We start from the raw sequence: 18,945 nt of genomic DNA, 5'->3' as shown, positions 1-18,945 counted from the left end.
AACAAGCGAAACTAATTGAAACCGGACCCCGCCGCCAAATACTAATCACCGTCCAATTAATATTAACCGTCCATATCATTCATTATCCCAGCAGTCGGTCGATGCCACAGAGGGCGTTCGAAAATTTCATCGCCGTACCGCTTTTGGTTCCATATCGATCGCGAAGCGGCGCGTTTGTTGGGAATCGTTGGTGATGGTGGCGGCATTTACGCGTTTTTAATGTTGGGCCGTTGTTTAGCGTCGCACCGTAGGTGGCGTGAGTATGCGTGCGAGCAAACTCTCTATGTACGGGCCACCGACGGCGTCGGTCGGTCCCGGCATAAATTCTAAAAGCGACTGCGATGTAAATCTCGTTACCGCGCCATAGAACAAACACTAGACTTTCCCTTCGACTTCGGAGAAATTTTCAAGCAAAATTGATAATGGACATAACATTTTCGTCAAATCAGTGATTTAAAAAAAGATTTAATCAAACAAGAAACGAAAAAAGTATGCAGATTAGTTAATACTATGATAATACTCTTAGAATGTAGGTGATTTGTTAAAAGAGTAGTAGAACCGAAGTTAGCGACACATAAGTAAGACGTGCGAGTCGCGTTCACTTCGCGAGATCAAAGCACTGAACGGCGTCTGCACGAGTCCCTCTCGCGTGCCGACGGCGACGCGACACGGCGTTGGCGGTCCGATTGGAGCGAAAGAGACGGCGAAATCGGAGCCGCGCGAGAGCTCACGGCTTCACGGGTAGGTGAAGCGATTATCCGGTCTTTATGTGAGGAAGGCGGCGAGGCGAGCGGAGATTCCGGCCACGGCTGCTCGTAAAAATGCTCGGAGGTCATAAGGAAAAGCTCTCCCGACACGGAATCAATTACAGATTGCGACCGAGAGAGAGAAAAACTGACGTTATTGCTCAATTTATTGTCTCACTTACCGTTATGGTCAAACTGAGGAACCGCGACGAAAAGTTATGTGGAATGCAACTTCTTACCTGCAAAATAAAAATGATTATATAAGTACGAAGGCTTTCACGGCCGGTGTTAATTAAACTAATACTAGCACTATCACTAGAACTAGAACTATCACTTCGAATTTGTATTAATAAAACGACAAAAAACTTCTCCCTTGCTATTCATAGTAAAATACCAGCTAGATTAAATACATACTTAATAAAACAAGAGAAATCATTCATAGTTGTAAAAAGACTAATTGAAAATACACCTGGTTTAAATTCAAATAATGTATTTGTCAACAGCTCATTTTTTATACATATAAACACTAATATCCCAAAACTTTATTCTCTTCCAAAGATATATTAGACTGGTATGCCAATAAGACCAATTACATGTTCAATGTGTATAAAATGATTAACTTTGTGCCAGGTTTTTCAATAAGGAACATCCAACAATTTGTAGAACACACTAAAGACATAAAATTCAATAACAGAATTATGGTTTCATTTGATATATTCCCAAAGAGTTAACACTTGCATTAACGAATAAATTGTTTAGGACATTTTTTAATAATAATAATACAAAAATAAAACATCTTAATAATATAATAAAGCACATAGAACAAAATTACTGTTCCTTTAATGAAGAATACTACATCATTACAAAAGGCTTGCCAATGGGAATGCCATTGTCTGGAATACTAGCCGATATCTTTTAAAATCACAATGACAAAACTGAAATAATGAATGATAAAAATTCTTTTAAGGAACATATATTCAAATAGACAAGATATTCACATTGGAATTCTAAGAAGATAAATCTCAAAACTTTTTGGATTTAAAATTGAAATATAGTGAAGAAGGAAGAAACCTTGATTATAACATTTACAGCAAGCCAACACTAACAATGATATCTACAACCATACCATACGATTCTGCACACCCAATGAATCAAAAGCTTTCAAATTTTAGGTTTTTAATAAATAGGGTAATAACATATCCTTTGTCCGAAGAGAACAAGATAAAAGAGTTTGATTGCATTGAAACACTAGCATGTCAAAATGGGTTTCCACTTTATATTGTTGATAGGTTGATTAATAGAATGTTAAGAAAGACAAATCCTTTATATAAAAAACCAGATAAACAGACAAAGATTTACAAACCCATTTTATACAACAACATTTTTTATAATACTAGACATATTTTTGATAAGTATAACATCTCAATTGGTTTCTCAAATAGAACAAACCTACTTAACATTTTTTCAAATTACAATGGAGAAAATAAAAAGATATTTTGAAGGAGAATGGAGTTTACCAAATTAGATGTTCCGACTGAGATGGAAGTTACATTGGTCAAACAGGGCGATGACTTGAAACCCCAATACATGAGCGCAAAACTAAAAATAACTCAAAAGTTTTTGACCATGGACTGAAAACAGGATGTAATATTAATTTTGAAGATGCGACACTCTTACATAGATGTAATAAAGGTCTGAAACTCGATTTCCTTGAAATGCTCGAAATTTATAAACAGACATTTAAGAATAAGGACAAATTATTTAACGAACAGTTAGAAATACAATATAAACCTTTATTTTTGTACTTAAATAATTTAGGTAATTCTGTAAATTTCGCGCTAGCACTTTGAGTATTTCCGAAATGTAAAAAACATAACCTCAAGCTTCGACAAGTACTCAACGCTAAATGTTTATGTTTTAATTGTGATTAATAAGTGTTAACTTATAAGATCGATCAAGATAAACGTAAATGTTGCTGTTTTTATAGCAAAAAATTTAACCAGAATAGCTTTAGTATTAGTTCCGTTTTGACAGTAAGTAAGCAATGATCATATTAATTGGGTTTTTGTATAATGTTGTGCGTCCAGATTTGCCTGAAGATGGGCATTTAGCCCGAAACTAGTCCCATATATATTAATAAATAGCAAGGATGAAGTTTTTGTCGTTTTATTAATACTTAGGCTCGTTACTACCATGTTTTGGTTAAGCTATCTAAGGGATTATTACCACGGTTACGGCTATTTTACACGCTCTGATTGGCTACTAGATGGGTTTATCTATAAGATAAAGTTAACTAAAAGATAATGGACCTTAATTAACTTGCTACATGGATACGAATATTTATTACTTCGAATTTGTTTCTTAATAAGGTTGCAAAACATTGGTATAAACATTTTTTTCAAAAAACGCACGGCTTAACCCGAAAGTTTGTAGTTCTAGGTCGGTAGTGTTAGTTGTAGTGATAGCGCTAGTGTTAATGTTAGTTTTACTGTTTAGATTCTTAAATATCGAAAACATTGAGCTATTGAGCCATCTCCGTACAAGTATCTGGGAGGAGGAAAAAAATGTCAGGTTTTCGTTTTCCTGATTTTCCAGACGTATCGTTAATTAAGATAGGACGAATAAGAGCAGTGCTTCCAAAACCTCTACCACATAGCAAAAACAAACGCCTGGCCATGTATTTAAAGCTTCCTATTAACTTTGGGTTAGGACTTACTATCCGTTAAGTAGGATCAGTCTGAGTAAGACGGGTATAGTGGGATAAAACGGGTAAGAATAAATTTGTATCTGAAAAATCGGTTTTAAAGACTGTTTCTAACTCAATAAAATATGTAATATACACCTACATTTAATAGTTATTTATATTACAAGTGCGCTAAAAACATAATCACACGAGTACTAAAAATTACTTAAAAATCAATTTCTTTAAAAAACGCTATTTTGGCATTTATAACAATATTTTGAGGTGATTCTTGACAATTTTAAATTAATGTCAGTTTCAATAACAAGTTTACTCATCTGGAATAAATGTTTCGAAATGTAAAAACATAACAATTAATGTTTATAATAAATAGTATTGTTTCTCTTTAAATAGATAGCACTTTTTCTTTTGTATTGTTGCCCGTTTCAATAAATTAAGTCTGTTCTGATTGGGCTAAAAATGCGTTACGTAATGAAACCAGTGCGATAATGAACTTCATTACGTAACTCAAATCACCTCAAATGAGAGTGATAATGATGACTTATCCAAGCAGTCGTAGATAAAAATATTTTCTATATGACGATATTATTAATAGTTCAAGATTTATTACATAAAATATTGTTATACCCGATCGTTGCTATTGATTTATTTAAATATTGTGTTAAAATGATTCCGTTTTATAATAAAAGAATAAAAATGAATTTCTGAAACAATATTAGTGTTTTACTCTGTACCACGCATTGTTTCACTGTATACTAGCAGAAGTACACAATGAAACAAGTGTTAACATTTTTTAACATATTTTTGTCTCTTTCACTTTTTAAGATAAATATTTTTATTTTCCTTCAATATGTGTCAAAATTGTTCTTTAATGTATTAAATATTTATTTTCAGTGATATAATCAAAAAAATTACTAACATAAACCTAAAATTTGTTTCACTGTGTACCACTCTTCTATCACTATATTGCATATTTTTATTGAACTGAAACTAGAACTAACACTAGACCTAGAACTAGAAACGTTCGGGTTTAACCGTCTTGAGAGACGTGCGGTTAAACCCGAATGATTCTAGTTCTCGGTTTAGTGTTAATTCTAGTTTTGGACTAGGACTATCACTAGAACTATCACAAGACCTAGAACTAGAATCATTCGGGTTTAGCCGTCTTGAGAGACGTGCGGCTAAACCCGAATGATTCTAGTTCTCGGTTTAAGCTTAGTTCTAGTTTTGCACTAGAACTATCACTAGAACTAACACAAGACCTAGAACTAGAATCGTTCGGGTTTAGCCGTCTTGAGAGACGTGCGGCTAAACCCGAATGTTTCTAGTTCTGTTTGTTCTAGTGATAGTGTTAGTGTTAGTTCTAGTTTTATTATAATTAGAATTTTAAAAAAACTTAAATAAGTTGGGTCGATTGATGTAAGTCTTAGAAAAAACAAAATAAAACTGAAAATGTTGCATATCATAAATTGTTGTGTCATTCCAGTACGCAACAAGAACGTAAGATTTAACAAACGGCCAGAAGGAAATACGGGTGCCGCTCGCAAAAACGCATTACAGCATTGCCGCGCGCCGTGCTGGGTCGTAAAGTATTCAGGGCCCGTCGCGGTAACGGCCCGTAGAGGCCCAATCAGGGAGGCCATAGCCGGCCTCTGTCCGGTAGAAATCCCACGCACTCCGCGATGCGTGTCGGGGATTAATTACGGTTGCCGGAGCGGCCGTTACGGAAGTCCACGCCACGGCTTATTATTTCATCCGGGGTCGGTTTTTCGAGTTGCGTGGGCCCCGAGGGTCGGGGATCCGACCCGCCGTTTCCCCGCGTTCGCCCGATCACTCTGCCACCCCGTCCCCGACTCCAACTCCAACAAAACCCGCCTCTATCGGCCGGACCGGGCTAATTCGATTTGTGCGGGGTAAACGGACGAGGGTAACTGGAACGGAAGGAATTTTGAAAAGGGGTGTTCTTTTTTTGTTCGAATCGTGGAGTGGGTGTGGAGTAATTAACACCTACGGGTTGGGTTCGTTGTAATCATCGGACCTGGATGGAGGAGAAAGTGAATCGAAGCTTATTAAATGCCCTAAAAAAGTTTCGTGTTGTTAGGGAATTATTTCATTTAGTTGATTTGGTCGGAATTGATTAACAATGTGAACAAAAATAATCGTAAAAGACGGAAATGTTAACGTTATTGTAACTTATTTTCATTATATTGGATTGCCATACTATTCACAGGGAAATTAGTAATTTCCCTTGATGATGGTATCGAAAGTTTGTATTAGAAAATCGATTTCAAATCACTTTCTAAGTAACTGTACGAAACATTTTTAAGTAAAAAGAAGATACTATAATATGTTTTGCATTCTCATGAAAAGCTTTGTGTACAGGGAATTTGTTTGATGCAACCTTAATTGTTAATTAAGTTAACCTCAAAAATATATGCTTATAAATAAAGATTTGATAGATGTGTACTCATAAACTATAAAAGGAGGAGAAATAAGTTATTTATGAAAGTAGTTAATATTGAAATAAAAATGCATAATCCCCATAACAAGTTACAGTCTAGTTGTTACCATTATCTAAGATAAAAGGGAAAATTTCAATATGGATCATTTACACTAATTAATAGGATCACTACTTTAAAACCTAATAAGTGATTTAGAAATATTGTGTCACCACTTTCTAGAAATAAAAGAATAAATACCAAAATATCAAGAAGAATAAAGAGAAAATTTTTGGAAATGTAAAAATGAATTGAATATATCACTACTCTAAAACTATATATAACTGATCTAGACATATGGTGTAATATCAAAAGTGTTCATATTGAGACAGAAAAGAGCAGTAAATAATAAGACCCTACTTAAATATTACCACTATCTAGGAATAAAAGGATAATCACAAAATGTCAAAAATGTATAACTTACAGCAAAAAAATGTATCACTACATAAAAAATATAACTGATAGAGAAATATATTGTGTATAAAAGTTGTTCATATTGAATCATTCATTCATAATATATAACGAGTTAGAGTCTAGTTACTACCACTAACTAAAAATAAAGGGAAAATCTTCAAAATATCTAAATAGGTTATTTACACTTTGAAAATATATCACTGCTCTAAAACTATAAGTGATCTAGAAATATGGTGTCTATAAAAAGTGTTCATATTGAAGCAAAAAACCATAGTCTACAATTCTATCTCGCCTAGATATCACTACTTTCTACGAATAAAAGGATAATCACAAAATGGCAAAAATAATAAGTTTACATTAAGATAATTTATCACTACTTAAAAGATTAGCTGATCGAGAAATATGTTTTGTATAAAAGTTGTTCATATTCGAACCAAAAATTCATTATCCATAACCATTTAGAGTCTAGTTATTGCCACTCTTTAAGAGACAACATGAAGACATCATTTTCAAAATGTCAAAATATCTACTATAAAACTGTAAGTGACCTAAAGAAATATGGTGTTTATAAAAAGTGTTCATATAGAACTTAAAACGCTTGATCCATAACCAATTCTGGTTGAGCTACCACCATTATCTAAGAATAAAGGGAAGATCTTCAAAAGGTTAAAATTATAAATCAAACTATGATTATTTTCTATTATGTTTTCTGACTACCTTTCAATAAAAGTTGAATTTTATTGATAATTGAGGCAATAAAATATTTGAATTTCTTCTCCTCTATCGTAAGACCATTGACTATATGCATTTTGGGTATAAGCAGCGAATCTTATTTGATTACATAAGTTAAGACAGTGTGCAGTTAGAGACTCAAACATGAAAAAGTGTTTGCTTCTTATGAAATCGTGTCAGCTTATTGAAAGAGTATCTTCTAAATTTCCTTCGATATGTAACATAGCCTAAAGATGAGCATTCAAAAAGATCATATAACCAATAAAAATGTATGAACCAGTATTTTAATTACTAATAGAGCGAGCTAGCACTAAATCATAATATGCGTAACAATCAACAAGACAAGAATAATATCAATAATAATAATAAGAAATATGAATGGTCAAATGACCCTCAATAAGTTATGGTACTCTATGGTGGGTTCCAAGTTATAAAGATATTGAGGGCAACAAAAAAACGGGAAAGGTGGCCAAAGAGAGGACTCAAAAGTAGCCTTGCGCTGGAAAAAACTTCCAGGACACAGACAAGCGAAAAGTATAATAACTCCGTTACAAAAGAAATCCAAAGAGGTTTTATGTCTCATCATCCTGAGGTCACTCTTAGGTTTCCTGACGCGCTGTACGTGCCTAAAATACCATCTATTCAACATTAGACTAACTGACGATCAAATTTCTCGACTTTGCAATGACAAGTGAGAGACTAATGAACATATTTTGGTGGGTTTAAGTTACAATAGATCTCATAGGTGGCGGTGACGAGAAGATCCGTTTTCCTCAGCCCAGCAGCAATGATAATAATAATAATATGGTCATCTCTATGATTGCTCAAAGGACCATGTTGTAAGATAAAATCATGCTAGCGACCACCTTAACACTATTTTTTGCGTTTCACCAACTCAACCCAAGCACTAATAATTGATGTTTATGCATTCTGTTTCTAAAAGATATGGTTGGTCATTCCCATGATGATTGCTGATGGAAAGTTGTTTATTAAAAAACTCAAGCAATGATAATTAAAAAATATTTGCCATAAAATGATGCCAAACAAAACGTCAAAAATATTCCAAAGTCATGTTTTCTGATCTTGATTCTATTTCGTTATTTCAAAAATCCGGAAAATGTAGGATATCTAAAAATAGGGTTGCAACGTAGCTTCACATATTTTTACAGAACTAACTACTTTTACTAATAGGTTATCAATACGTGGAGTAGATTATTAGGAATGATGGAGGGTACCAGCATACTGAACACACACACATCAATAAAGTGAAGTTCATTGTTCCCAACACAGTCTACTTACTTATAAGTTGAGTGGGAATAATCTAATAATAACAGGATTTTTTGATGTAATTATTGATTCGATTGCAATGTCAATTAATGAATAAAACGACATTCTTTGTATCTATTTCAAATTTAACTATTCGAAATCTCGTCAGTTATTACGGTCAACAACAAGGACTAGGGCATTTGCATTTTTAAATAGTCTAGTATCCCCATTAGCGTTACGATCGATGGTTCGATCGAAATCAGGCCGCCCGGTGACTCTCCGATAATAACGCATCGCGGACAGCCGGTGCTTTTCGTTTGTTCTGATTTGACCGCTCCCGCGCCCGTTACCAATTCGAACTCGAACCGGCGGATAATTTATTAAACACGGCAAAACGCAAAAACTATTAGCCTCTGCGCTCGACACGCCCAGGGCGCGCGATTAATATTTGTTCGATGGCGCTGCGGCGGTCGTGCTTCCGGCTCGGTCGACAGAGGGCGCCGAACGAAGCGGGCGCGCTATGCGAGTAAACTCATAAAGGGGATGGGTACGTCCATGCTTTCTACCGCCGCCGCCACTGCCTGCTTTCATATAACGACGGTCTCTGCTCGACGTTTGTAAACCGTTTTCGAAGGAAAAAGCTCGCTCCCTCTCGATCCATGTCTATCGCACGGGACGCCGTGCGGCACCCCGATACCAATAAAAAAGTAATAAAGGGTCGATAAATAACGAATATTAGAGAGGTCGGCGTTGCTGCGGCACTACTGGCCGGGCATTTTCAGCTTTAGTTTGCGGTCTCTATAATAATTTTCAACCGGTATGCTCACGAATACATTGCCGTATCTATTCATCCATACATACTAAAAAAAATATTGTATTAATCTAAAACTAGAACTAACACTAGCACTATCACTAGAACTAACACTAGCACTATCATTAAAACTAACACTAGCACTATCATTAAAACTAACACTAGCACTATCATTAAAACTAACACTAGACCTAGAACTAAAATCATTCGGGTTTAGCCGTCTTGAGAGACGTGCGGCTAAATCCGAATGTTTCTAGTTCTAGGTCTAGAGTTAATTCTAGTGCTAGTATTAGTTCTAGTTGTTATTAAACACTAGCTTATTGAACTCAAGGTCCGTAAAGCGTATTGTACAAGGTTAACCAAACAGAGTGTTTCATTAGGAAAAAAAGGAAGGAATATATTTGAGATAAATTACTTCGTTTCAGTCTCTAGCTCTCACTAATGTAATGTAGTTGTTTCGCAAATATCTGAGCCTATAACACAAATGTAAACACGTGTACTTGAAAGTTAATTAACTTTGACATTTTCTTGATGACTTAAAAATGACAACTGAATGAGCCGATAAAGTAGAAAATAATTTGAAGATATCAATATTGTTTATTTACATATTATTTAATAATTTATAAAAATTTAATAAAATTAATTATTAAAAATTATTTTAAACAGTAGAGTTAAATTATTCTATAACTTTAATTTATATAATAAGGACCACCTTGATAGTTGTTAAAAGCGCCCTCTCTTGGTAACAATGATTAAAATGAAACTGCCAAATTAAAACGATGTTACGAAATTTAATTTTATTTTTAAAGATTATAGAAAGTATCAGGTTTAGCCGTGCGTCTGAAGAACAAACCTGACTTTTTCTAGTTCTAGGTCTAGTGTTAGTTCTTGTTTTACATTGTTACTAATATTTATCATTGATACCGAGAGAGGGCACTTTTAATAACTAGATGGTCCTTATTATATAAATTAATCGTTATATTCCATTGTTTTATTGTTATAATAATTTGTAAATATTAAACTATTTCATTAAATTTTTATAAATTATTAAATAATATATAAATAAAATAAACAATATTGACATCTTCAAATTATTTTCTACTTTATCGGCTCATTTAGTTGTCATTTTTAAGTCACCAAGAAAATGTCAAAGTTAATTAATTTTCAAGTACACGCGCTTAGTTTTGTGTTATTGGCTCAGATATTTACGAAACAACTACATTATATATGTGAGAGCTAGAGACTGAAACGAAGTAATTTATCTCAAATATATTCCTTCCTTCTTTTCCAAATGAAACACTCTGTTTGGTTAACCTTGTACAATACGCTTTACGAACCTTGAGTTCAATAAGCTAGTGCTGAATAGCAACTAGAACTAATAAAGCCTTGAGAGACTCATGGCTAAACCCGAATGTTTCTAGTTCTAGAAACGTTCGGGTTTAGCCGTCTTGAGAGACGTGCGGCTAAACCCGACTTTTTCTAGTTCTAGGTCTAGTGTTGGTTCTAGTTTTAGTTCAATAAAAATATGCAACATAGTGATAGTTTATGCTTAACTAACACAAGACCTAGAACTAGAATCATTCGGGTTAGCCGTCTTGAGAGTCGTGCGGCTAAACCCGAATGATTCTAGTTCTAGGTCTTGTGTTAGTTCTAGTAACAGTGATAGTGTTAGTTTTAGTTTAATTTACACCGGCCGTGAACATATTCTTTTGATAAATGTTTATATTTGATTCCAAATTGTTATTATATAAAAGTAGATTCATTAAGTTTCCGCAAACTACCCCGTTGAAAGTCTTAAATAATAAATCAGTTTTAATTTTTCAAATTTTTTTTAGAATACATCCCTGGTTGTACCACACTCTGTCGTCGACACTTCCGAGCCCAGTTTTATTCGGAATGAGAGCGGCGGTTGCCGCCTCGGCATCATTGCAGGCGGCACCGGCCTTCCCTGCCACCCCTCGCCGCCCCAGAACTGTGGTTCTTTGTTCGCGGCGCTACTGCCGCCGGCGACCGAACCCAACAAACGAACGAGCGAGCGAGCGCTCAATTCCGGGGATTAAGTTCGCGGCGCAATCCGCGCCCTGCCGCCACAGCAGCGAGCTTCGAGAACGAGGAAGTAGGGAAACTGGAAACCGCCACCGTCGTTCCATCGTATCCGCCCGAATCCTTCTTTTTTCGGGAAGGCACGACCGACTGGCTTCGACTAACTGCGAACCAGCGGCCCGAAGATAATCCGCACCGTAGAAAACCAAAAAGGTGCATTTTTCTGGCGAGAAGTGTCCCATCTCGGAAACGTTACAAGAAAAACTTTTGTAAGATTAACAATAAAATGATTCTAATTGAATGACATAATATTATAACTAAAATATGATTATTATCAACCTAACTGGTGTTAAATCCCAAGCGTTTTAAATTTGACGCGTTTAAGAACAAAATGGGTTTTAACTCAAAAATTAAAAACTGTTGATGAGGATGGTATTAATAGAAATTGTTTATAATAAATCGCTAAAACATAATCTATAAATGATTTCGTTTTTTTTTAGTTGTAGACCACAAAATATATCTACATTTTTGATTAAATGAATTAGTTGCTTTAACATATGTTTTGTAGTAAATTTGATAATTAACATCCGGTTTATCATAGTTATCTTAAAAGTAGATGGTTTTAGCTTTAATTTGTGATATATATCAAGAATTAATTCCAATTAATAAAGATTACATGATTTTTTTTAATATTTGTGGTTATCAAAACGACCAAAAATTCTTTAAAAATCATTTTTGCTTTACTTTAAGAGGTTGAAGAGTTATTTTAATATCAAATTAAAGCTAAAAGTGTCGTTTTTCGAATGATATATCATAATCATTGATTTACTAACAAAAAAATTTGTGAAATAATTTTTAACAAAATAACTTAAAATTGGTTATAATGAATAAGTTGTTTTAACAAATATTTTCTGGAAACGTTGATAATTAACGTCTAGGAAATTATAGTTGTTCTTAAAATAGATAGTTTTAGCTTTAATTTGAGATATATATCATCAATTAATTTACACGGTTTTTTAAATTTGAGTGATTATCAAAACGACAAAAAATTATTAATAAATAATATTTGGTTTATTTTAAGGGATTGAAGAGTTATTTTTATACCAAATTAAAGCTAAAAAGTGCCCTTTTTTGAATGATATATCATAATCATTAATTTACTAACGAAAACATTTGAAAAAAAATTCTTAACAAAAAACCAAAATTGGTTAAAATGAATGAACTGTTTTAACAAATATTTTCTGGAAAACTTGATAATTAACGTCTAGGCTATTATAGTTTTTCTTAAAATATATGGTTTTAGCTTTAATTTGAGGTATATATCATCAATTAATTCCTGCTAATAAAGATTGCACAATTTTTTTTATTTTAACTGTCATTAAAATGTAAACAATTTAAAAAAAATCATTTTGGCTTTATTTTATGAGGTTGAGGAATTATTTTTATATTAAATTAAAGCTAAAAGTGCCCTTTTTCGAACAATATTTCATAATTATTAATTTACTAACGAAAAAATTTGAGAAAGATATCTTAACAAATTACCCAAAAATTTTGCTGTTTTAATAAATATTTTTAGGGAAACTTGATAATTGACTGATAGCCTAGATATTATAGTTTTTCTTAAAATAGATGGTTTTAGCTTTAATTTGAGATATATATCATCAATTAATTCTTATTACTAAAGATTACACGATTTTCTTAATTTTTGTGGTTATCAAACTGACAACAAATTTTTTAAAGATAATTTTTGCTTTATTTAAGAGGTTAAAGATTTATTTTTATACCAAATTAAAGCTAAAACTGCCTGGTATATCATAATCATTGACTTACTACGCAAAAAATTGAGAAAAATTTTTAACAAATTTACCTAAAATTTGTGCAAATGTACTAGTTTCTTTTAGCAAAAGCTTTCTAGAAAATTTGATAATTAACGTCTAGGACCTAGGTTATCATAGTTAGTGTTAAAATAGATAGTTTTAGGTTTAATTTGAGATATGTATCATCAATTAATTCCTATTAATAAAGATTACACAATTTTTTAAATTTTTGTGGTTATCAAAATGACAAGAAATTTAAAAACATTATTTTTGCTTTATTTTAAGAGGTTGAAGAGATAGTTTAATACCAAGCGCGCTTTTTCGAATGGTATATCATAATCAACGATTTACTAACGAATAAATTTGAGAACTTAACAAAATTACCTAAAATTGGTTCAAATGTACTAATTGTTTTAACAAAAGTGTTCTAGAAAATTTGATAATTAACGTCTCGATTATCATAGTTTTTGATAAAATAGATGGTTTTAGCTTTAATTTGAGACATATATCATCAATTAATCCTGCTAATAAAGATTGCACAATTTGTTTAATTTTAACTATCGTTAAAATGTAAAAAATTTAAAAAAATCATTTAGGCTTTATTTTATGAGGTTGAGGAATTAATTTTATATAAAATTAAAGGTAAAAGTGTCCGTTTTCTAATGATATATCATAATCAATAATTTACTAACGAAATAATTTGAGAAAGATATCTTAACAAAATACCCTAAAATTGGTTCAAATGAATGAGCTGTTTTAACAAATATTTTCTGGGAAACTTGATAATTAACGTCCAGGCTATTATAGTTTTTCTTAAAGTAGATAGTTTTAGCTTTAATTTGAGATATATATCATCAATTAATTCCTGGTGATAAAGATTACACATTTTTTTTTAAATTGTAACTGAAAAAATCATTTTGTGCGGCTTTATTTTATGAGGTTGAGAAATTATTTTTATATCAAATTAAAGCTAAAAGTGCCCTTTTTCGAATGATATATCATAAGTATTGATTTACTAACAAAAAATTTGAGAAAAAACAAAATTACCCGAAATTGGTTCAAATGTACTATTTGCTTTAACAAAAATTTTCTAGAAAATTTTATAATTAACGTCTAGATCATAGTTTTTGTTCAAATAGATGGTTTTAGCTTTAATTTGAGATATATATCATCAATTAATTCCTGCTAATACCGTATTTTCTCGAATCTAATCCGCACCCTTTTTACAAATTTTGTATGCTCTAAAATCAAATGCGGATTACAATCGGATGTGGATTACATTGGTAAACCAACTTTTTTTACCATCATTGCATTTTTAAAATCGAGGTGCGGATTAGATTCAAGTACGGATAAGATTCGAGAAAATACGGTAAATCATTAAAATATATCATTAAAATGTCTAAGCAAATCATTTTGGCTATTTTATGAGGTTGAGGAATTATTTTTACATCAAATTATAACTAAAGAGCTTCTTTTTCAACAACATTTTTCATAGTTGTTAACTTAATTATGGAAAGATTTGGTGCTACACTCTGATTACTACTAGTAGATGTAAAATGTTTCCTCATAATCCCACTTAAGTACTTAAGTGTACCACGTCAAATATAATTCGTAGTATACAATCGTGTAATAAGGATGAAAATAAAGTATTCGTTCATTGAACACAATGGGGAGCATTTTCAATGCGTCTTTTTCAGTATTCCAGCAAGTATCTCCCCACGTCTCGCCGCATTCCACCGTCAGTTCCCAGGGTTCGAGAGTCGGTAACGACGAGAGAGAGGAGAAGGCAGTGAACAGAACGCGGCGTTTCCCGGTAAGTATTCCCTCTCGCCCGAAACGGGAATGCGGACCGACCGAGGGACCGTTCGATCGGGCTCGGCCTTATCTGTCAACGATACTAACAAGAGCGATCGCGCGCTACCCTTGGGTCGGGAAAATCGCTGGGGACGGTTTTGGGGCGCGTTGCCGTCCCGGGGCGGTGGAAAGGGGGGCTGCGACGAGAAAGGGAATGGATGGAGGCGCGGAGGGTTCGCCAAACACGCGGCAGCGCCTCCATCAACAATGAGCCCTCCCGAACCGAGGACCTACGTGCTCTGACGCTCAAGCACCGACCTGCGACGTTACGACCCCGACCGATGCTCAAAATGATCCCCGTCGTTGAATTTATATGCGCGTGGAATTTAACGATGTCAGCTAATGTGGCTAACAAATCTTTTTTTTTTATATTCGAAACGCACTTCAACGTTACTTTGTGGCACATTTAAATCGTCACTTTGTGTAACGTCCATGTGTTCAAATATATTTTTTATTGGAGTAAAGTGTTTTTGCTTATCACGTAATGTCGTAATGAATTACTTATTAGAGTTTGACCTAATTTTGATCCCAACGGATATCCCAACGAACGAGAACGGTTGGTTACAAGGGATATACGATAGGAGGGTGTGATGTAATCATAGAGGAGGGTGTGAGCCCAGTCATCTAGATGTTTACCTCCTGCCGAGCTGTCCTTTATGAATCATAAATTCCATGTTGAGGCGTCATCCAACGTTCTATAATAACGTACTATAACAACGTTTCATCCTAACGAAGAAAAAGTTGAAAACAAGTACAAAGATACGCGGGTTAATTTAATAATAAAATTTATGACACGCGCCCGCTCATGTTATAAAATCGAGCTTAAATGTTTAAATTTAACCCTTTGTGTCCCAAGAAGTCAAAAATTTTCTTTCATTACAACATAAATAAACATTGCATAAAGTACATTTTGAGTGGGGTCTAGCTTTGGCAGAACAATTTTCGCAACTTCCTCTTTCTGTTGAACTTACGCTACAACATTTTCGTGGACGCAGTAAATTTGAATATTTATTTATCAGTAATTATCAAAATCTGATAGAATATTGGGAAAAAACATATTGAGCAAAAACTAACATTTTCGCATAATCTAATTGTCAAAAAAGATGCAAATTCAAAAATTCCTGGAAGCCGTATTTATTGAAATTAAGGAATGAGACTTATTCTAAATTAAAGCTCAAAGCTTTTTCTTTAAAACGATGTATAATAATTGTTGGGTTGGATTGGAAAAATATTGAGAAAAAAAATGTTGAAATAAAACTTACATTTTCGTATAACCTAAAAGTGTCAAAAAAGATGTTAATTTAAAAATTCCTGGAAGCCGTATTTATTGAAATTAAGGAATGAGACTTATTCTAAATTAAAGCTCAAAGCTTTCTTTTTAAAATGATGTATAATAATTGTTGGGTTGGATTGGAAAAATATTGAGAAAAAAAAGTTGAAATAAAACTTACATTTTTGTATAACCTAAAAGTGTCCAAAAAGATGCTATTTTAAAAATTCCTGGAAGCTGTATTTATTGAAATTAAGGAATGAGACTTATTCTAAATTAAAGCTCAAAGCTTTCTCTTTAAAATGATGTATAACAATTGTTAGGTTGGATTGGAAAAATATTGAGAAAAAAAATGTTGAAATAAAACTTACATTTTCGTATAACCTAAAAGTGTCAAAAAAGGTACTAATTTAAAAATTCCTGAAAGCCGTATTTATTGAAATTAAGGAATGAGACTTATTCTAAATTAAAGCTCAAAGCTTTCTCTTTAAAATGATGTATAATAATTGTTAGGTTGGATTGGAAAAATATTGAGAAAAATAATGTTGAAATAAAACTTACATTTTCGTATAACCTAAAAGTGTCAAAAAAGATGTTAATTTAAAAATTCCCGGAAGCCGTATTTATTGAAATTAAGGAATGAAACTTATTTTAAATTAAAGCTCAATGCTTTCTTTTTAAAATGATCTGTAATAATCACACCTAATAACCATTTATCAAAGAAATACCTTTTTGAACAACAAAATTCAACAAGACCACTTTTCACTAAACTTCTAACTTCACATCTGGATGAATAAGTTTAAATAGGTATACCTAAAAACCCTACAGTGCGGATTGTGTAATTTTTTATACAGATTCTTTCTTGTATAGACTACAGTTTAAAATGAGTGTTTAAAACTAGCGGTACTTTAAAGTACCGTCGGGACACAGAGGGTTAATGTCGAGACATGTGTTCGTAATAGAATTATTACCCCGTATGATAATAGTTGCAAATAAACCCTCCAGGTATTTTTTTTTTCAAGTCAACAACCGAATTAGTGATGAATGCTTCACCTGTTATGATCCTACGAAGGCCTTTGAACGTTCTCTACCTGAAAGTGCTTCTTGGCAAGTGTATGCGGGAACGACGGTGTTTGCCAACAAAGCGACCTTTAAAAGGTGAAGATGGAAAGAAGTTTGAGAGAAGAAAATATGGAGGAAAAGCGAATTTATCATTGCGTCCGTCTACTATAAAGAAATCAAAGCGTGCGAGCTATCGCTTTTCCATACCACCCTCTATCCGTTCCTCGAATATTCCCCGAAGCCCAACTTTCAAAATTACCCAAGCGGGCTTTGTCGAGTAGCTAGTAACCTTACGATATTTCGTCGACGACGACAATCGTCTTCGCCCTCGGAAGTTTCTCGCTTTACCGATGTTACCAGATGAACTAGAAATTTCGTAACTCACAGACCGAAACAAACATAATACGATGATCAATACGACAACGGAAAGCGTAGAAATTGATATCGAGTCAATTAAAGCACGTTCATCAATGAATCATAAATGCATTAAATCCCCGGATAGGGTCAGGATACAAATAAGCAACAGCACCACACCTTTGGACCAAACCGAATACAACTGGGAACAGCCAACTAGTACACGTCCCAAATTAATCAGAAGGCATTAAAACAAACACGAAGCGACGTTACAGGGGACGTCGAGTCGACGGCGGCAGTAGCAGCAGCAGTGGCGTACGTGTCGTGCTCGTAAATTTAGAATCGGCGTCGAGGCGGGCCGTTTGCGCCCGTAGCGAAGCGGCGCCGCGACGCCCAAGAGAGTGAGCCGGGAATATATATCCGAGGCGGCAGCGGTAGCAGGTGCTTTCGATGCGAAGGACGGGGCGATGCGGTTAGAGGAAGAGGGGACGACGGAAAAGAGGGACCTCGGGGGGCGGGTGGGTGGCGGAGAGAGCGAGGCGGCGAGGAATATAGCACGGGTGATTAACCAAGGCGCTAGAGGGGCCCCGATAACGAGGCCAGCAGCGCCGCGACGCGTCCGTTCCCTAACCCGCACCACCTTCACCACGCCACCGGGTTATATGAACATCGATCTGTCACACGCGGTATTCATTAGCATTAAGACCCTTAGCCCACCTACGACGTACGTACTACGTACGTGAACCCTTCATGCGGGTGGACCGGATTTCAAATCCGTTTGGTGTTTAAGCCGGTATTTAATACCACGGCAATAAGTTACTTTGTTTGAATATGTGGATGGTAATGCTCGTAAATTAAATTTGTCAAATATTTGTTGCGATATTAGTATGTTGCTATTTCAATCTCGGAATTTCCAATTCCAGAAGATTATTATGTAAAGAAAGATTCATATTTTAAGGTCGTTTTATCACTGGAACCTCATGCTATCCAAAATTTCTCTTCAGTGAATGTTAAGGTATGTCCATGTCGCAGGCAAATAGTTTTATTCCATTTATTTCAGTCTAAATTCTACTTTCCTAGGCAAATAGCATATGGCTAAAATATTTTCAGGCAAATAGCACTTTAAACCAACCCAACCCAACCAAACCCTAGGACTGCTTTATTTCTTTGAGAGAGGCCTGCACTTCACAGTCACTGTTTTGTCAACAATTGTCAAAACAAGTAAATTTTTGTATTTAGTATTTAAGTCTTCAAGAAATCGCTTATTTGTATTTTTATTAAACTTAATAAAAGTATATGAAACTGTTATGCACCTTTTGAAAATGATACGCAAATAATTTGACTCGTTTGACACTCATTAATGATTTTAATTTAAGA

The 18,945-nt window shown here is 34.0% G+C and overlaps 1 protein-coding gene and 1 long non-coding RNA gene across 5 annotated transcripts in view; one reads left to right on the top strand and one right to left on the bottom strand.

The window, feature by feature from the left end:
* The window catches only part of LOC111413795 (nucleolar protein 4), a 266,342-nt gene that overhangs the window by 222,778 nt on the left and 24,619 nt on the right, over positions 1–18,945 (bottom strand). Inside the window, exon 1 of one of the 4 annotated variants that reach the window (XM_071197863.1) lies at positions 929–981. The exons of the other annotated variants lie outside the window; for them this stretch is intronic. The gene's annotated coding sequence lies outside the window, so the exon portion shown is untranslated. Of the gene's footprint in view, positions 1–928; positions 982–18,945 lie in introns of those variants that run through there. 4 annotated transcript variants of the gene reach the window in all.
* Positions 10,309–11,684, top strand: LOC111413828 (uncharacterized). The gene is made up of 2 exons (XR_002706216.2): positions 10,309–10,421; positions 11,004–11,684. It is a non-coding gene; the product is annotated as an uncharacterized lncRNA (long non-coding RNA).

The sequence above is a fragment of the Onthophagus taurus genome, chromosome 7 (assembly GCF_036711975.1).
Source record: "Onthophagus taurus isolate NC chromosome 7, IU_Otau_3.0, whole genome shotgun sequence".
NCBI classification, from domain to species: domain Eukaryota; kingdom Metazoa; phylum Arthropoda; class Insecta; order Coleoptera; family Scarabaeidae; genus Onthophagus; species Onthophagus taurus.
Note: the sequence above shows the minus strand (reverse complement) of the source record. Positions and strands in the feature narration are given on the sequence as shown.